General features: G+C 32.7%; 1 protein-coding gene and 1 pseudogene across 1 annotated transcript in view; one reads left to right on the forward strand and one right to left on the reverse strand.

Moving 5' to 3' along the window:
- N4bp2l2 (NEDD4 binding protein 2 like 2) overlaps positions 1-20,390 on the reverse strand; it is a 77,114-nt gene that overhangs the window by 13,579 nt on the left and 43,145 nt on the right.
- LOC124985980 (uncharacterized) lies at positions 11,550-11,645 on the forward strand (annotated as a pseudogene).

The raw sequence follows: 20,390 nt of genomic DNA on the forward strand, positions 1-20,390 counted from the left end.
GTACCGCAAAAAAAAAAAAATAATAATAATAATAATAATAATAGAAATAAGTAAACTCGAATCTGGAAGATTAGGCAACTTAAGGCATTTTGCTAAGAGTTATCAAAGGAGTCTGTAAGGATTGGAATTCCAAAGGAAAATACAACACAGTGCCAAGAGATATGAAACTCAGATGTCGGAATTTATAAAGAAGTGTGCCAGAGACATGTGCCAGAGACATGTACCAGTTCTGTAGTACTGAAACTCTATAAATCCACTGTGTTTGTTTCAGAAACAGTGGACCTGGCCTTCTAGGAAGGAAACATAAATCAACAGCAGTAACTTGTGAAGCGCCTAGGAGATAAGAGATGTTGTGATGATAGTGGTAATAACTTCTGTTGAAATGTGTATGCCTCTGATGTGGCTAATCAGTAGGTACATTTTCTTCAGGAACATCTACCTACAACATGCGAGAGGCTCAACAAAGCTGCGTCAAGACTTGTTAAACTTGATCTCATTTGTGCTGATTCACATAGGGATGAATGGCACCATTAGAAAAAAAGAAGAGTCACTAAATAAAAGTTAGTCATGGAGAGGAAATCAGAGGAGTAACAGACACAAGCTGTAGCTTTTGAAAAGAAAGGAGGAAACAGGAAATGAACAATGGTAACACATCTAAGATGAATAAGACTTTGCTTTCTCCATGATGGCTTAGAATCTAGGTTGGGTAGGGACAGTATGTACTTCTCAAGAATTAGAAAGAGATGGTTTGTCAGAAACAAGTTAACCTGACCAAATGAAGGGAGTCATAAAGGCAAAGATGAGAGAGCATCCAGATAAAGCCAAAACTTTATGAAGAAGGAGAAAAAGAAAAAACATGATTAATGATTTTCATTAAAATTAACTAAGGAGGTCCGAAACAATATGTCCCATTACAGAATCTTACATGCTAACTCATAATATGGGCAATACTTGAAGTAAATCTGAGATTAAAACACATGCAGATTATAAAAGAGAAGTCATACAGCTTTGTGGAATGACTGTAGATGGGACAATGTACAGTAATAATCCCAGTAACAAGCTAGCAGGTGGGATTCTCAGGCAAATTAGATCTCCTTTCTAAAATGGCAGTAATATTCACTCCTTGCAGAGTCCTAGTAAGGATTATTAATATTCATGCTCCTAAATAACTTCTACTTAATTAATATGACAGATGAATGATTATCTCCATTGCTTCTGTACAATAATGGCTGATATCAATGGCACACTGAATGCTTCCAGTTAGTTGACTGCTCTCTAGTATAATTGCTATCTCTGCTTTCAATTAGAAAGACCCTTTACAAAGAGTTGGATGAGTTTATCCTCAATCTATACTAATCATAATTGTTACTAAAATTATGTAGTTTGTCTCACTAAAGATGAGAAGCTAAACAATTGTTATTAAATTAGTTGTGGGTAGGATAACTATAAAATTTGGTTAAAAATCATAAAAACCTGTGATTATGTGATCATATTGCTTTGAAAATTTCTTTGGGTTCTCCTTCCAATTTTCATCAATAGAAACTAGGAATTCTTGACAATTCATTATGATGCTGTTTATGCATAAAGAGAGAAAAACAACATTGAACAGAATTGTAAATAAAGATTTGTTAATGAGAGGCTGGAGTTTTGGCTCAGTGGTAGAGTGCTTGCCTGGTGTGTGTGAGACCCTGGGTTCAATTCTCAGCACCGCATATAAATAAATAAAATAAAAAGATTCACTGACAACTAAAAAAAATTTTTAAAAAGATTGGTGAATGAATATACATATATACATGCATGTTAAGTTGTGATAAAATGTTTGAAGGAGGTATCATTTCAAAATGATTCCTTTCTTCTTCTTCTTCTTCTTCTTCTTATTATTATTATTATTATTACTATTATCATTATTTGTAGTGCAGGGAATCAAATCCAGTGTCATGCACATTCTAGGCAAGTGCTTTACCATTGAGCTGTACCCCCAGCTCTGATTCCTTACTTTAATCAATTTGGTACATGAACTAACCAGTTGCTTATCCTAATCACATTAGATAAAAAGATTTTTATTGTATGTAGTATGTATGTGTGTGTGTGTGTGTGTGTACACCCACACACCTACCTAGTACAATGCACAGCACCTGCTGGGTATTTCATATATAGCAGCTCTTATTTTTTGACAGATTAATAATAATATAAATAATCTTATAAATTTCATTGAGACTCTCAAGATACAATTTAAGAATTAAGACAATGGGATAGTTATGGTTTGTTTGAAAGGAGTACTTGAGTTAGAAGAGCTTGAAAATTATCTGAAAAGTGATTTATTTAATATAATTGCACATTAGAAAAATATTTTTGTGAAAACCACAACTATATATAGACAAACTGACAAATCACCATAATCAGAGATTAGAACATCGTTCTTAACAACTAATAGAACAGAGACAAAAAATGAACATAGAAATTATAAAAATAATTATTAATGATTAATGAACAAATATGGAATGATCAGAGAAAAAAATTCTTTTCAATCCCATGTAAAATATTTATAGAAATTAACTAGACAATCAAGTTAGCCTCTACAAATTTCAAAGAATTACTAATGTACAGACCACATTTTTTACCATAATGTAAACTTCAAAATTATTAACAAAAATGTTTTTGATAAACTCATGGGTGGAAAAATCATAATGGGCATTTTAAAAAAAGAAAGATGAAATTAATGAGTTATCCATATCACTGAAGAAAATGGAAAAAGAGTAGAAGAAAAAAACATAGAAAGGAATAATAAAAAATGAAAAAAGAAAATAAACATAATGTAGGCAGGATTAACAAATTTTCAGAAGTTGGTTTTTTTGAAGAGATTAATGAAAAACACAAACTGCTGGAGAGATTAATCAAGGAAAATAATAAATTATTATTAGAAATGAAAAAGGAGGCACAACCACAGATTCAGAGAAAATTTAAACAACAATGACAATTTTGTGAACTTTATGCCAATAAATCTGAAAATTTAAGTATTATAGCTACAGCATATGTATCATTAAAACCAACTAAAATAGAAAACCTGAGTAGTCCTATAATAGTAAAATGATAAAAGTTATTTTTTTCATACCCAGAAAACCACATCCAGATGACTTTTCAGAAAAGTTCTACCAAATAGTGAAGGAACTGTTCACTGCAATCTTATGCAAAATTATTCAGAGAAAGAAAAAGAGAATAACTTCAACTTTTCATGACACTATCATGACTTGGTAGAGTCAGTATGCTTTCTGGCTTGTTTCATTCAAAATACAAAAATCCTAAACACATATTAGCAAACCATCTCCAGTAATGTATAGAATATATAATACATTATTACATAGCCAGATTTACCTCAGGATTAAAAGATAGGTTTATGCTAGAATATTGATGTAATTCACCACATTAACATGCATAAAGAAGAACACATTTTAAAAGCTGCAGAAATCATTTTTACCCATTTTCCAGCCATAACTTTAAAAAATGAAAAATTCAATCACTATTTAAAAATAACACATGTAACTTTTAGGAAACAAGAAATAGATGAGAACTTCCCTAAATGAATCTAGGGTTTACAGCAACTGGGCAAGTGCTCAATCAAGAAAAAACAGTCTCAGTAGGAGAATTTCGTAGTGTTTTAACTTACTCTGGCCCCATCTGCTGCTCCTCGGATTGGTTCTAAAGATTAACAAACCGCATCCCAGTACTAGTTTTGTGTGCCAGAGTAGCAGAAAGGACCTTGTGGTTGCTTTGATCTTTCTCATGGTTCCCCTTCAAAAGGTTGGCTTCTATTCTGACTAACTTGTAACTCTCTTAGACTAAGGCAGACCTAGTAGGGAGGGGAGGAGACATTTGTGGAACACGTTTAAAGGCAAATGCACTAGCCACTGCCACCTGGGGTGAGGCATAACAGTTGGAATAAACAATAGACAAACCAAAAAGGTTTGAAAGGAAAGGCTGAGAAGTGAGACACTTTAGGGAATTTTTAGACACTTTTAGGGAAGGAGGGCTTTGAAAAGCACCCAGCTCTTAGAGAAGATAACTAAGAATCTAGAAGCCATGAACATTTCTGGTCTGGATGTACACTTGGAAGTAACCTGAAAAGGCCCTAAGCTCTCTCTGGTGACTGATACTCAGACTCTGCATGCAGAAAGACTAGAGCAGAGTTATAAACAACTGTGTGTAGAAGGTATGCAAAACACAGAACACAGAGCCTACAGCAAAGATGGAGTCTTTTGTTGTTGTTTGGTTTGTTGGTTGGGTTTTGTTGTTGTTACAGATACTTAAGGAAACCTCCATTGAATCACTAGCTGACTACTGAACTAAAGAAACAAAGACTTCAACTGGCACACAAAACACAATTAGTGCAAAATGTTTAAATTTCAACAAAAATCTGAGACATGCACAAAAACCAAAAATGATGGACTATATACAGGGGGAAAAATAAATTAATGGAAACTATCCTTAAAGTCCAGACAGTGGGCTTAGTATACAAAGACTTTTTATCAACTATTAAAACATGCAAAAAGAATTGAAAGAAACAATGGACAAAGAATTAATGAAAATTACAAGAACAATGTCTTACCAAACAATGAATGTCAATAAAGAGACTGAAATGGTATAAGGGAACCAAACAGGTAGCAGGGCTCAGTGACACAGGCCTGTAATTACAGTGAACATGAGACTGAGGCAGAAGGATTGCAAGTTTCAGTCTAGATTTGGCAACTTAGTGAGACCCTGTCTCAAAATAAAAAATAAAAAGGACTGGGAATGTAGCTTAAGGTAAAGCACCCCTGAGTACACCCAGTACCACAAACATACAAAAAAAAAAAAAAAAAAAAGAAGAAGAAGAAGAAGAAGAAGAAGAAGGAGGAGGAGGAGGAGGAGAGAAGGAGGAAGAAAAAGAAACAAATAGAAATTCTGGATTGAAGAGTAGAACAACTGAAGAATTTACTCAAGGGGTACAACAGCACACCTGAACAGTTATCTTTACTATTGTTCTTTATTTCTTCATGTAGATTTGAATTACTGTCTAGTGTTCTTTCATTTCAGCCTTAAGAACTCTCTTTAGCTCAATTCCAACAGCAGAAACTTCAGCAGCATTATACTCATGAGCCCTGGATAAAAGTACTTTCTATTTGACTTTTCTAGTCTTACAAATAATTCTGACTTCTTGCATATGTTAATCTTTGGGTAATTTTTCCACTTTTTGTTTTTCTAACCCTTCCAATGCCCTTGTAATCAATTCCTTATATTAAATCCCCCTATTTGAAACACCCATTTGAGGAACTAGAGCAGTTCCTCATTCCTGGATTAGATATAGATGACTACAAAACACATAAATGAGCATTGGTATCTAGAGTATATAAAGAAATCTTACGAATCAATAAGAAAGATAAATACAAGAATATGTAAAATCACAAAAAGCATTTTTTACAAAGGAAACAAATGGTTTAAAATACATGAAATAAAGATAATTAGTAATAAAACTGACAAAAAAATAAAATGACAATAAGATCAAATTTAACTTCTGTCAGATTAAAAAAATTTTAAATTACCCAATATAACATGTCAGCAAGAATCTAAAGTAATAGAAATTCTAGGTCATAGATGATAGTGGTAGAAAAAGGCACACTAATTTTGAAAACCAGTGTGAATCTACCTAAGAAAACCAAACATGTCCCCATCTTAAAATCTAACAGTCTTACTCCTAGGCATACAACCTAAAGCAGCAACTTTAAAACATTTTTGACTGTAATTCTTAATAACAAGTACTCTTTATAGCTTTTATCAATACCAGAGACATATACAAAGCCATAAAAATGTTTCACAAAACAGTATTTATCCTTACTACATAAATACTATAAAAGCTTATATAAAACTGTGGTGCATATATATAAAATAGAAAATGCATATTTTCTGCTTCATTTTTAATGGATTGGTTATAATATACCAAATTGATCTTGTGATAAGTAATAGGTCACATCCTACAAGTTAAAAACTATTCCCTTAGAGAAATTCCAGTATATGTCTATAGAGCTTTTTTCATAATTGTAAAAATTCTGGAAATAACTCATCTATCCATCAATAGGATGAACAAATTGTAGTATGTTCATAAAATGGAATATTATAGTGTAGTGAAAATAAATGAATTACTACCTAAACTAATAGGGGAGAAATATAGTGTTACACAAAAGAGGTTAATTACATAATACCCATGCCAAGATTCTATTTTACAGCAAATTCAAAGTCAGGCAAACCTAAACACTACATTGTTTGGGAATACACTTTAAAGAAAAAAGAAGAGGGAGACAAATACAAAACTCTAGCTAGTGATTTTCCTTAGGAAGGACAAACTTGTTACTAATAAGGGTTTTCTAAGACATTGATAATATTCTGCTTCTTAACCTGTATAGTAGCAATAAAGATACTCATTTTATTATTAGTCTTTGACCAGTAATAGGGACTGAACCCAGGAGCATTCTACTTCTGAGTTATATCCCAAGGTCCACTCCCCATTTTTTTTTTTTTTTTTTAATTTTTAGACAGAGTTGAGCTAAGTTTCTGAGGCTGGACTCAAACTTGTGATCCTGCTACCTCAGCTTTCTGAGTCGCTGGGATTACAAGCATGCACCATTGTATCTGGCCAAATAAATATATATTTTTTTTAAGTAGAAAAGGGAGTCTTCCCTAAGAACTAACATGGATTTATACTAAAGAGACCTGACAGATTTTTAATTTTCTTCTATAATAAAGGGCCCAGTAGAAACAGAAAAGATTTTAGGTAGGTATTTTTAATGATCTCTAACAAAACTCTTTCATATGAAATTAAGTATCACAAACTTTATGTAATAAATCTGGATAAATTACTAGGTTGAGGTCTGGGGATATAGTTCAGTGGAAAAGCACTTGCCTAGCATGCAAAAGATATTGGGTTTGATTCTGGGACTGCAAACAAACAAACAAAAATGATTACACTTATATAAGTCTGTATTCTTATAGGTCAAAATAGTTGAAAATTAATAATTTCATAGGAGTCATCCTAATACACCTGTAAGAGATGATGTGAGAATAAATAATGGTAATTTGAAACATACAGAAGTAGAATTTAAAAGCTTGGTGATTTATCATTGTTGTGGAGGAGGCAATAATCTAGAGAAAAAAGAATCAAGATTCAGACAACCAATAGATTAGTCATACAGCAAAAGCAATTGAGGGCTAATAATAAATAAGTTGAAAAATGATGCACTCACTTTTAGACATGCTAAGGTTCAGGAGGCCCTTAAACTCACAAGTGGAAATATCAAACAGGCAGTAGGAATCCCAAGTAGGAAATAAAGGCTAAAGAAAAAGTTGTAAGAGTCATCAATGAAAAGTGGAATTGAAGTTGTATCTGAGATGGCGTATGGGTTATATAAGGAAGGAAGAATCTAAAAGCCTAGAACAGAACACTGGAAACAATGAAGAGGACACTGGTGCAAAAAGAAACAAAGGAAAAAAGAGAAACTAAAATATGATGAGAATATGAAAAGAAGAATATTTTATAAGCTGAAGGAAAAGATGATAAGAGAAAAATAGTGAAAATTTTATTTTAACAAATATTCATTGAGTGCTACAGTATCCCAGACATTGTAAGATAAGGCAAAGAACTCATGTTTTCCCTTTATTCTTGGGCAATATTTTCATCAGTAAGTTAAATGAGAAAAGATGTACATTATCGTGTTTTTAAATGAGAGAAAGTGCAGAGGAATAGCTGATACAAAATGACAGAATTGGGATTCAAAAACAATCCAATATGCTGGAGTAATAGGCACAACAAAAGGATCTTTAGGAAGGTAAAAATATAATACCTATCAAGAACTCTTACCTGAATATGTAACCTGAATTTAATCAAGTCCCCAGACCTAACTGCCATTTTACAAGAAATGCAAAGGCTGGAGTAAAATAGTAAATGGTACTACAAGAAAAAAAATCAGATAAACCCAGAAAGTGGGAAGACTGAACTCAACAAAGACAATATCATATGATGGGCAATTAAAAGAAAAAGTGGAGTTTAGAGTAAAAGGAACAAAAGAGGGGTTATTTGGGAACTCTTCCATACTATCTGCTCAACTTTTCTGTAAACCTTAAACTGCTAAAAGAAATAGTCTAAAAGAAGAACAGAAAAATGCTGTGTCAGCAATTCAGAGAAAGAAAATTTAATAAGTGTAGTTCTGTTTTTTGTTCCTCACTTATTAGGTACTGGAGACTCTGTTTAAAAGTGCAACTCGCACTTCAGTTTTGCAGTGCTGGTCACTTTTTCCATCCATGAGTCATATAGTCACTAGTCACATAGCATAAACAGCAGTTTCAGTTCCTTTTGTTTCCTCACACTCCAGGGAAATTGAAACAGCTGAACCTTCTACATCCCCCAGGGAGTATATTCACCCCCTGCTATTAAAGCCAGAGCAAAGGTACCCAAAACCCTTGAACAATTCTCCCTGGTGGTAACAAAGATACCACCTGACTTGGAGCCCTGCCTCAGAGATGGCCCAACCCCAAATTTTCTTCTGCAAATGGAGAAACCAAGGCCCAGAAAGTCCAGACCTGTGAAAAGAGGTTAGCTAATCTTGAGCAAGGAGCCAGTCTCCTGACTACTGGTCCACCTGTCTTTCACCCTAGCGCTTGCAATGAAAACAGTCACCATGCCAGACACCCCTCAGCGCCTTTCAGAGAGTGAAACAATTCGTGAGTATCTACAGCCATATCTCTAACGAGGTAGCCATTAATATGGGGCTATTGGCCACTTGAAAATGGCTAATCTAAATGGAAATCTGATGTAAAATAAATAATTTCAAAGAATATGATTAAAAATTGTAAAACATCTCAATAATTTAAAAATGTTACGTGTTGAAATAATAATATTTCGATATACTAAGTTAATCTGAATATATTATAAAATATTTAGGTAGTACCTGCGGTCTGAGGAGGCCTTGTGGTCATCAGCTCTTCCTAGGGAGGACTCTAGGACTGCTGCATGGACTGCAGTTCAGGGAAGACACTGACCAACTCGATGTGACCTTCTCCTTACTGGCATATTTCAAATTTCAGTACACATCTGAAGAATGAAACTTTGGTCCAGTTGGTCCATTGATCCTTTTGGACACCAAAAATTGTTTATCTTCTAAAACATGCTGAATTTTCACATGTTTTTCACAGAATTCATTTTGCAGTTAAAAAAACTTTCATTGCATAAAACATTGAAGTTTTCTGGAGACAGAATTTGGGGGTTCATTTGCTTCTAGATCAGTACTAAAAGAAGTCAAAATTTTTCCATACTAAAGTTCCCTTGATTCCACTAGGAGATAATTTTCACTATAGTGAATACAAAGAATAGGATTTACGATTCAGGAATTATGAGTAGTTTTTCAATTATACGCATTCTCAACCTCAGTTTTAAGGAAAGGACCATCATTATTGGAGTGGCTAATTTATATCCAAACTCTTTTACAAATGAATAGATAGAATCATGGGAATCCTATTTAAGGATCTTGCAAATGCTATGTTGCTAAGGCTGGCCTTGATTTTGCAATCTGCCTGCTTCAGCCTCCGGAATGGCTGGGATTACAGGCATGGGTCACTGCCCCTAGCTTGGCATGAGACATATTAAAATAGTAACTTATTCATCATCAGAATCTGTTGTGACTGTTGGGTTCGGAATTTAATATGTAATTTGAAATTACTTACCTGGAATCAAAGATACAGTTTTAATATTTTCATAGACATTCACAGATGTTTTTAATCAAGAAATGATTATACATTTTCATGGTAAAGTAAAAAAAAAATACAAGAAATGGACATAAATTTCTTAAGGATATGAAACATAGGATATAAAAGTAAAATAGTAAAGCTTTTTGCAGAGTTTTCTCTAGAATTCTGATTTATTGTTCCTAAATGGAACAACCTGTTATGGATTCTAGCCCTGGTAACTTCATCAAAATTGAAAACTTCCATGAATCAAAGGACACTATGAAGAAAGTAAAAAGACAACACACAGAATGGGAAAAAACACCTGCAAGTCACATATCTGATAAGAGATTTCTTATCTATAACACAAAACTTTATGCTGTTATTTTGTGTGTGTGTGTGTGTGTGTATTTAATATCTATATATATATATATAGAGAGAGAGATGTTTATGTATTTATTTATTTGTTATTTGTTTCTTTATCACTGTTACTATAAGGGAACCCTCACAATTTGTCATCACTAAGGAGGATAACACTTTTGGGTATGAGAATCATCACTCTAGAGTAAGAGTATTAAATGTCCTCATTCTGTTTTCATACAAATCAGATTAAATGTTGATATTTTAAAAAATATTTATGTATACACTAGCTTAATGAAGAAATGATTTACAGTGGTTTATGGAGGCATATATGCTACAACAAACTAAAATAAATTGAAGAAAGATGAGAAAAATAAGGCAAAAGGAAAAGGGCAGAAAAGGTAGAACTAGGAATGAGGTTGTGCATACAAAATACATAGTTTGTTTAATTCTATATATTTGAATACCTTAAAATGATTTTGAAGGAAATTATATTTCCAGGAAGACAATAAATAGGTAACAGAATCAAACAACTGAAACCTGGCTTAAAATTTTTTCAAAATAATTATTAAATGCATGGATAAGTTGCCAACTAATTAAGGAATTCCCAATCAAAAGAGAAGTAAAGGCAAGAATATGAAAGATTAGCTGACCTTGGCTGCCCTTGAGAACATTTGATGAACCAAATGAACTGGAGCTTTGCTTTTTTTTCTAGACTTAGAATTGTTGGGGGTATAAATAAGGGGAGAGGGGCAGGCCAACAAGAATTCCTTCTCCCATGAGGCTGGGAAAACAAAAGGGCTTTATTTTTGGTCTAAGAGTGAACTAGAATTTATGTCTACTCTTCAACCCAAACTGCAAGAGAAACTAATTTATGTGATATTCTGATGCTAAGTAGATCAGGAGAGGAAGAATCACATTTGAGGATCTAGAACTACAATCCATCCCTCATAAGCAATTCCAGCCCCAATACATGCTTTTTGGATGGTCTAAAAAAGAATCCTCAGACCAAGAATTTAGAGTGAATTCTGGCTGGTATTACTGCACCGGAGAGAAGTAAATGTAATCCTTGATGGAGAAATCAACTTTTATTCAAGGGTTCAAAATACTAATAGAAGTAAACTTCCAAGAAAAGTGAATAGCTCATAGTAAAATAAATGAATATACAATTAACAAGTTACCATGAACCATGCAAAAATAGACTTGAAAGACTTCAAGTATACAGCATGTAAAATAACCACATTCATCATTTTTTATAAAGACATTTAAACTGATTATAGGAAACAAGACATTTTAAAGAATCACGAAGTAATTTTTAAATAACTCAAAAATGTGCAAATATTAAAACTATAATTCCTGAAACTAAAAATTCAATGAACAAGGTTATCAGTATATAAGAGATAGTTGATGAGAGAATTATTAAATGGAAAGAGATCTTAAGAAAATTCCCAGCAGCACAATAAAATTAGAACGATACAGAGAAGATTAGCATGGCCCCTGTGTAAGGATGACATACAAATTCATAAGCATTCCATATTTTCATTCCTTAAAAAGCTAGGAATGGAACCACCACTTGACCCAGTTATACCACTCCTCAGTATATATCCAAAGGATGTAAAATCAGCATACTACAGTGATGCAGTCACATCAATGTTTGTAGCAGCTCAACTCACAATAGCTAAGCTATGCAACAAAACTAAGTGCCCTTCAACAGATGAATGGATAAAGAAAATGTGGTATACATACACAATTGAATATTACTCAGCCATAAAAAAGAATGACTCTATGACATTTGCCAGGAAATGGATGGGACAGAAGACTATCATGCTAAGTGAAATAATCAGGCTGAATGTTATCTCTGATATGGGGATGCTAACACACAACAAGAGGGGGAGGGGAAGAACAGAGGTTTAGTGGATAGACAAAGGGTAATGAAGGGAAGTGGGTAGGAATAGAAAAGACAATAGAAAGAATCTGACATAACTTTCCTATGTACATATATGAATACACCACAATGAATCTCCATACTATAAACAACCACAAGACTGGGATCCAAATTAGAATAAGACATACTTCATGTTTGTATAAATATGTCAAAATACACTCTACTGTCATATATATCTAAAAGAACAAATAAAAATGCAAAACAAGAAAAAATGTCCAGAAAGCAGTCATAACAAATAAAATGTAATAAGTGGGAATAAAAGGTTAAGAGACAGAAGAGATAATAAGAAAATCTAATATATGATTGAATTCTGAGAAAGAAAGGCAGAGGGAGAGAAAACAAGAGTCAATATTTGTATAGAAAAGAGGGCTGAGAAATTTCCAAAACTGATGAAATACAGTCTCCCACAGACTCAAGAAGTCTAGCAAATCTCAAACAGGATAAAGAAAAGTAAATCATTACAGAGATGCATGATAGTGAAATTTCAAAACATTAAAGAAAATGAAAACAACTTAAAATTCGCCAGGAAATGACAGGCTACCTTCATAGGAAAAAAAAATAGACTTACAGCTGACTTCTCATCAGTAACAACAATCCACTTCTATCAGAAGGCAGTGGAATGACAACTCCAATGTACTGAGAAGAAATAACTGTCAATCTAGTATTCTGTATCTAGTGAAAATATTGTTGAAGGATGGAAACAAAATAAATGTACTGATTGTCAAATAAAAAAGCAACAGTTATAGAAAGGATAAAGACTAGATTTAGGCAGAAGAAAGCAATATCAGAGTCTAGATAAAAAGTCTACTTACATACACTTAGCAAGAATTCAAGCATTTGGGAGGTAGTTAGATGTTAGCACATTAAAATATCTTCCAACAATGAAGAGAATTATATGTGTATAGTTTTAATTTGTTTAGCGCCAAACACTAGACCCAGAGTATAACATTGCTTGGAGTTTCCACCTCACCTGAGTTCCTGCCTTACTAGGTAAATTTGACATTTCTTCAGTCACACCTGAAAATGGAGACAACATTTAGATTGTGCTTCACAACTTTTTTTAAGGTACTTTCATAAGCATCATCTTGTCTAATAGTCACAACAGGGGTGCTATTATTTTCATTTTACAAACTGAAAAAAAAAAAAAACTCCCGGAGGGTGATTTCTCCAAGATCATACAGCTAACAGAACTTAAGCCAGTTTTCTGATCTCAAACATTGTACTTTTTAGATGGTATACTACCTTTAAAAGGCTTCTGATTATCTTTACAAGTAGAACCCATTTATTAACATTCACTTACAGATATTCAAGACTCTAGAAGGTCTGTGAACCTCCTAAAATTGGAATATAGAATGTATAGTTACATATCTGTAATTTTTATAAGGAGAGGGACTGTGTAGGAAGGGAATAATTCAAGGGAGAGGGACAATTGCATTGGACTCAAAGTGGTCCACGATCCAAAACTAAGCCCCTTTAGCTGGTTCATAACATCATGGCTTTTATTCACACCTCAAATCTTAAACACTAAACCAACACTCCTGGTTTATCCTTTGTTTTCTGTTTCACTGTTATTCAAATCATTCTTCTCTAAATACTTCTCAGTCTAGTCCAGCCTCTAGAACTTTATACCTCAATGCAGATGGTGACCCTGTCATAGTCCAGTCTTGGGAGTTAGACCCAAATGTGGCTCATACTGTCTTTGTTTTGTGTAATAAATTTTATAGAATTCCACAGTTCAAAAAATTATTTTTGTTGTTGTTTACTGTGAATTAAACCCTTGTCTCTGCACATGCTAGACAAACCCTCTAAAATTGAGTTTGCCCTATAAATAAATGGTCAATACTGGTTTATTCTTACCATTTTTTGCCTGTCTTAAAAAATGCATTAAACTGTCAATATAAGGCATACAAGACCTAAACAATATCCTTCACAATCCTAGTCAATTTGTGATGGGTGATCTGTGTTGAAGGCTAGGGTTATGGCTCAGTGGTAGAGCGCTTGCCTTGCATGTGTGAGGCACTGGGTTTAATCCTCAGCATCACATGAAAAAAAAAATAGATAAACAAAATAAAGTTATTGTGTCTGTCTACAACTAAAAATATTTTTAAAAAATTATTTGTTGAATAAGTGAACCCTTATTCATGGTGGGCTTGGTTGTTATATTCAATTGTCATTATACTAGACGACAAAGAATGCATTTTTCTTAGCTGAATGAATAAAATGAATTATGTTCCAGTTTGGTTTTACATACCCAATGTGATTATAAAATAATTAAATTGATTACCTATATAATTAGACTCTACTTGAGTCATATTACATATGGTTTTCCTATCAGTAGGTGAAAAAGACTGCTTCTATTCTGAATCCTAGAGAACAATAGTAGATATTATAAAACTACACATAGCTTTAGAGAAGTTTTCATGCTATTTCAGCTGACTTTATTTTGCTATAAAATGTAAATTTCTCTTGAGACTATTTTCAAATAACAATATTGTCCTCTGTGTTAATTTTTTGGTATTTGGTTCTAATCTATTTCTAGTTTATTTGTATTTCAAACTAACATTTACTCAGACTTTTATGTTTATGTCAATATAGTCTATGTTCAAATACATTTTCAATTTGTATGAATTTTCATCAAATTACTAATGAGAAAGGTATTACTGATATATGAAGCACTAGTTAATATCTTAGGTTCATTACCTCACGTATAGCCCAGTGCTAACGTTTCTTAGGAAAAACAAGTCTGAAGTTGGGAAACCTTCTTCTTACTCTTGTTCTGAGGCTATATTTCAAAACTGGCATTTTCACAAAGGTGAGCACCTGTAAACAACACCTATGGGAGTGTATAAATGAGCAAAGCAAATTCATCAGGGGTGATTATAAAAGTAAGTTCACATGCTATGAATAAATGGAAATAAGTGCCATTTCACTTTTGAAAGAAAAATGCAGATGGCATTTGATGACCAGAATATTTCTCATCTAATATTTATTTTTATACTTATTAAAAATTTCTTCATTAAAGATATTAAGGTTTAAAAAAGTTAATAATATAAATTTCAGGATACTTCTTGCTGATTACTATTCCACAAGATTCATTAGTGTATAAAAATACAACTGATTTTTGTACACTGCCCATTACTAAATTCCAGAAACATCTTGGCATTGATACTGACAACCTGGTGAAAGACAGGATCATGCCAGGAGGCCTTTGTACTTTCTGTGTGGAGTTGAGTAGGAGTGGGCAATGGTATTGCATAACAATCTTTTAAAAGTTAATTTTTAAAATAATAATCTATTAATGTTATACTATATACACCACTATTTACACAATACATTTACAAGATGGGAATGATAATACCAGACTCACTTTCAAGAGTTGCATAAATTTTAGTCTGAGAAAAAAGTCTAAAGTGCTGAAAATTGCAAAATTAACTTCATATGCATCAACTGAAAAAAATGTAGCTAAAGGTTTTTCATACTTAATAAAGCCATTTTATCCTTAAAAATGCTATTTTGGTATTTATGATCCATGGTAGTAATTATTTTTAAAAAATAGCCAGAAAGTCTAATATCTTATTCTTAAGTATATGAAATTAAAAGCACAAAATGACTATTTTCTTTTTCTTTTCTTTTTCAGTGCTGGGGATTGAACCCAGGGCCTTGTGCTTGTGAGGTGAGCACTGTACCAACTGAGCCATCTCCCCAGCCCACAAAATGACTATTTTCTAAATGGCTCTAAGTCTTTTTATGTAAAAGCAAACCGACTTATTGATATTGCTTTATAAAATAAGATTATTGGGCTGGGGCATATAGTTTAGTGGTAGAGTGATGGTCTACAGCATGTGCAGAGCCCTGAGTACTATCCCCAGCACCACACACACACAAAAATATATATATATATATGTATGCATGTATACACACACAAAGTCATAGCCTAACTACAAAATCATGTCACTGAAAATGTGTGGTTTGCTTAATTATTTTCCTTACTTTTTTCCTGCCTTTCTTTGTTCCTTTCCTTTCTAATTTTATTTTGGTTTTTGAACACAGTATAACATGAAGAGAATTCTTGTCAAAAAAGATTAGAGTCGTTTTTAAAAACCCATATATGAATGAAAGGAGTTCTTGAAGTAAATGAATAAAAGTTGAAAAAAGAAACAAACTAGATTTTAAAAGATATTTAGAACTTCTCACAAAGAAAAGTCCAGGCCCAGATGGCTTCACTGGTGAATTCTAACATTTAAAGAATTAATATGATTCTTCACAAACTCTTCCAAAAATAAAAGAAGAAATGCTTCCCAATTACTTTTATTGGGCTAGTATCACGCTGATACCCAAACCAAATACATTACAAAAAAAGAAAGGTACAGGCCAGTATTTCTTATGTAGAAACCTCAAAAAATACGAGTCTGAGTGCAGTAACATAAAAGGGGGGGTGTGGATTACACCTAATGATCAAGTGGGATTTATCCCAGGATTACAAGATTAGTGTAATATCCAAATATCAATTAATATACCACATCAGTAGAAACACATGATCATTTCAATAGATGCAAGAAAAAGCATTAACAAAATCAAGTGTTTCATAACAGAAACACATATCAAGCTAGGAATAGAAAGAAAAATCCTTAACCAGATATCGTAAATGTACGAAAAACCCACAGCTAACATCAAACTCAATGGTGAAAAGTTAACTATTTCCTAAGATCAGAAAAAATGCAAGAGTGTCTGCTCTTACCATTCCTATTTAACATCATCCTAACTGCCATCGAGTGAGGGCAATTATGCAAGAAAATGACATGTCAAAATCCAGAATGAAAAGAATCTGAAAATTAAGAAAACTTACTGATGATAGCGTCAATAAAAAAAGTAACAAAAGAAATACAAGACCTGTATTCTGAAGACTACAAAAGATTGTTGAAATATTAATCCTTCAACCTATGATGAAAGTTCATCATTATTCCCATTTAACAGATTTTAAAAATGGGACTTTTAAAATTAAAGAAAATTAGAAAATTAAAGAAATTCTTATTAAAGAAAACCATAAAATTGGAAATAATAACATGGAAAAGATATCCACATTCATGTATCAGAAGAGACAGTATGGTTAAAATTATCTAGTTTGACTATAATAAAAAAGATGGAACCAATTAACAGGGTAAGGATGTTGAGAAACTGGAACTCATGAAAATGTCTGAATTGTGTACTTTTTACAGTGATACAATAATTGAAAATAAACTTTATATGGAATTAGAAGTTATTAGTTTAGCTAAAATTTATAAAAGTCATGATTTTAACTAAAATTTTTAAGTAAAATAAAATGTTCAAGTAGATTTAATATATAATAAGTTTTGTATTTCAGAAAAATAAACATTGAGTTAGTAAAAATTCTCAGACCATAATGAAGAAGAAACACCCTAAGGTGTAAAGCAACAATAATGGTTTATATTTCCCATATACTTGTTGTGGGGCAGATATTTGTTATATTTTAAAATCCCATTTTAAACTTAGCTGAAAGTTTTATCATCTTATTCCCATTTAACAAATTAAAAAACTGGGGTTTATGAGCTGGGCACAGTGATGCACACCTATAAACCCAGAGACTCAGGAGGCTGAGGCAGGAGGATCACAAGTTCAAGTTCAGCCGCAGCAACTCAGTGAGGCCCTTGAGATAAAAAATTTAAAGCCTGGGGATGTAGTTCAGTGGTTAAGTGCCCCTGGATTCAATCCCTAGTACCTCAATAAAAACAAAAAACAAAAGAAAACAAAAAATACCCAGAAAACCTGGAGCTTAGGACTGAAGGAGAAATTCAATGGTAGAGTGCTTGCATATATGTATCCCAGCATCTAAAAGTAAGTAGGGCTCAGAAACTTGCCAGGTTCACATAATTCATAAATATGTGGAGCTAGACTTAAACACGAGTCTCTGGGATTTCAAAATCTGAATCATTATGCATATAGCTATTAAAATTATAAAAGCCCACAAAATTTTATGTTGTGGGATTATATAATTCCACAATTCTATTAATGATGTGCATATGTGTTTGCATGTTTACATATTTAAACATACATACACATACCTGTTTAGAAATATGGCAATATGCAAAACGTTAATAATGGTGATAAATTATTGGAGTTGATTTCTTTGTAATTATCTGTATGTCCAGAATTTTATATAGTGAACATGTACTACTTCTGTAATTAGAAAAAAAAAAGTACCCTTAAAACTTTCTTCAGTAAAATAAATTAGGCAAAGAAAAAACCACAAATACATATTTATTAAGTTTTCTCAATATTTAAGGTCAACATTTAAACCTGAATTAAATAAACACAAAACTATTCTACAACAAAAATAACTGGTGTGCAGATTCCATTCTAGTTAATAAGGTTTAAAAATTATTGTTAACCACATCTTCTAAAAAAGTTTATTTATACTGGGTGTGCTGGTGCACACCTGTAATCCCAGCAGCTCAGGAGGCTGAGGTAGGAGGACTGCAAATTCAAAGCCAGCTTCAGCAATTTGATGAGGCCCTATGCAACTTAGTGAGACCCAGTCTCAAAATAAAAAATTTAAAAGGTGATTAAGCACAGTTTGGTTTAATCCTTGGTTCAGCTCCCCCCAACCCCCTAAAAAAGTTTATTTAGTGACTTCATTGTTTGGTCACTTCAATATATTTTCATTGGTTGTGACTATGAATAATTCTGTTTGAAATACAGTATGGACTATTACACTTTCTGTTTCTGTCACATGAGTTCTCAATATTTCACTTTGAGGTAATATTGCTTTAAAGTTTATTGTTGCCAGTATTAACAAATACAAGTCCTCAAAATTAACTTCTAGTTTATTCTTAAATATATTGACTTCATCATGCTCATCTTTAGCCATTTTTTAAGAATGTATAAAAAGATAAATTATAATATATCTTTAAAATAGATTAGATTAAAACCACCATTTTTCTGAAAGTTAAATTCCTTGAAGGAGCTAGTTAATTTTTAGATCTTTTAAGACCTTCAAGTAAATTCTCATTACTTTAAATGTGATTGCTTCAAATATAGAAAAATTTTTATTTTCCCTTGACAAGATTACACAGTGTGAGGTAAACTAGTTCAATATTCTAATATATTAACTTCAATTCTATCAATTATGTTTCCCCTCCTATATAACAAATCTAGTTGAATCACCCAGTTTTGGTCAATTCCTTTTGATTATTTTTTAAAAATACTTGTTGCTCATTTTCTCTGCTAAAAAATGACAATCCATTGACAATATTGCTTTATGGAAGTAACTTTTCTTATTCACCTAGGAAACTGTATAGCTATATTAATTTTGTTATGTGGTCATATACATAATAAACACTAAAATAAGTTAGGCTTGGGTCTTATATTGCCCAAAATTCCCTAAATAACTGTCTAAACCAAAATTAGTTTCACTAATGTGTTCAAATGTCACCATCTCAGGTAATACCCACCTTGACCCCTTGTATAAAACTGCAACCAGTAAACTTCCCCCACTCCTCTCCAACCCTACACACATACTCTTGTACTGGGCCAGACACTCCTCCTCCTCCTCCTCCTCCTCCATTAGTTTTCCTTCTTTATACTTATCACCTTCTAACACATCTTATTGTTTACTTATCTTCTTTCACTTCTTGCTTTATTCATTTTGCTCCCAGTGCTTATGACATGTATAGCAGATGCTATTGAATGATGTATTTTACTATGAGGTGAACAGTAGAAGCTGTTGCTTCTGTCTGAGCTTATTTAGTGATTTATACAAGCAGGTGGAAATGTTATGGTTAACTCTGTAATTAGAGTAAATCATTATTTTTCACCCTGCTTGAAGCAGGAAAATACTTTCTTCCAGTAGCCTCAACAGAAACCAACTAATATCTACAAGAAGAGGCTTATACTCCTAAAATAGTGGCTCAAAACCTGAGAAGGCAAAAGGATCCAGATGGAGAAAAGTTGTAGGTCTGAGATTTTGCAGAGAAAGGGGGCAACATGGTGATCTTTCTTCTTGATATATTTTGGATCTCAAGTGGCTCTTTTACCCAGTTATTAATCATATCAATGTTCTTCACTGTGCTTACTATACATTTTACATATATTATCTCATTTATTCTTCACCATAATCCTATGAAGTAGGTATTGTTGACCACTCCACCTTACAAATAGAAGACATTGAGATTTAAGACACTGAGATTTAAGTAATTTCCCCAAATGCATGTTAGCTAATAGAAGTTTGGCATTTAAAGTCTACATTCTTAAATACTATGCAATACCACTCCCCTATGCATCATGATAATAAATAACACGGTCATGACGAATTATAAGGATTCAC

This window comes from Sciurus carolinensis, chromosome 5, assembly GCF_902686445.1.
Source record: "Sciurus carolinensis chromosome 5, mSciCar1.2, whole genome shotgun sequence".
Lineage (NCBI taxonomy): Eukaryota > Metazoa > Chordata > Mammalia > Rodentia > Sciuridae > Sciurus > Sciurus carolinensis.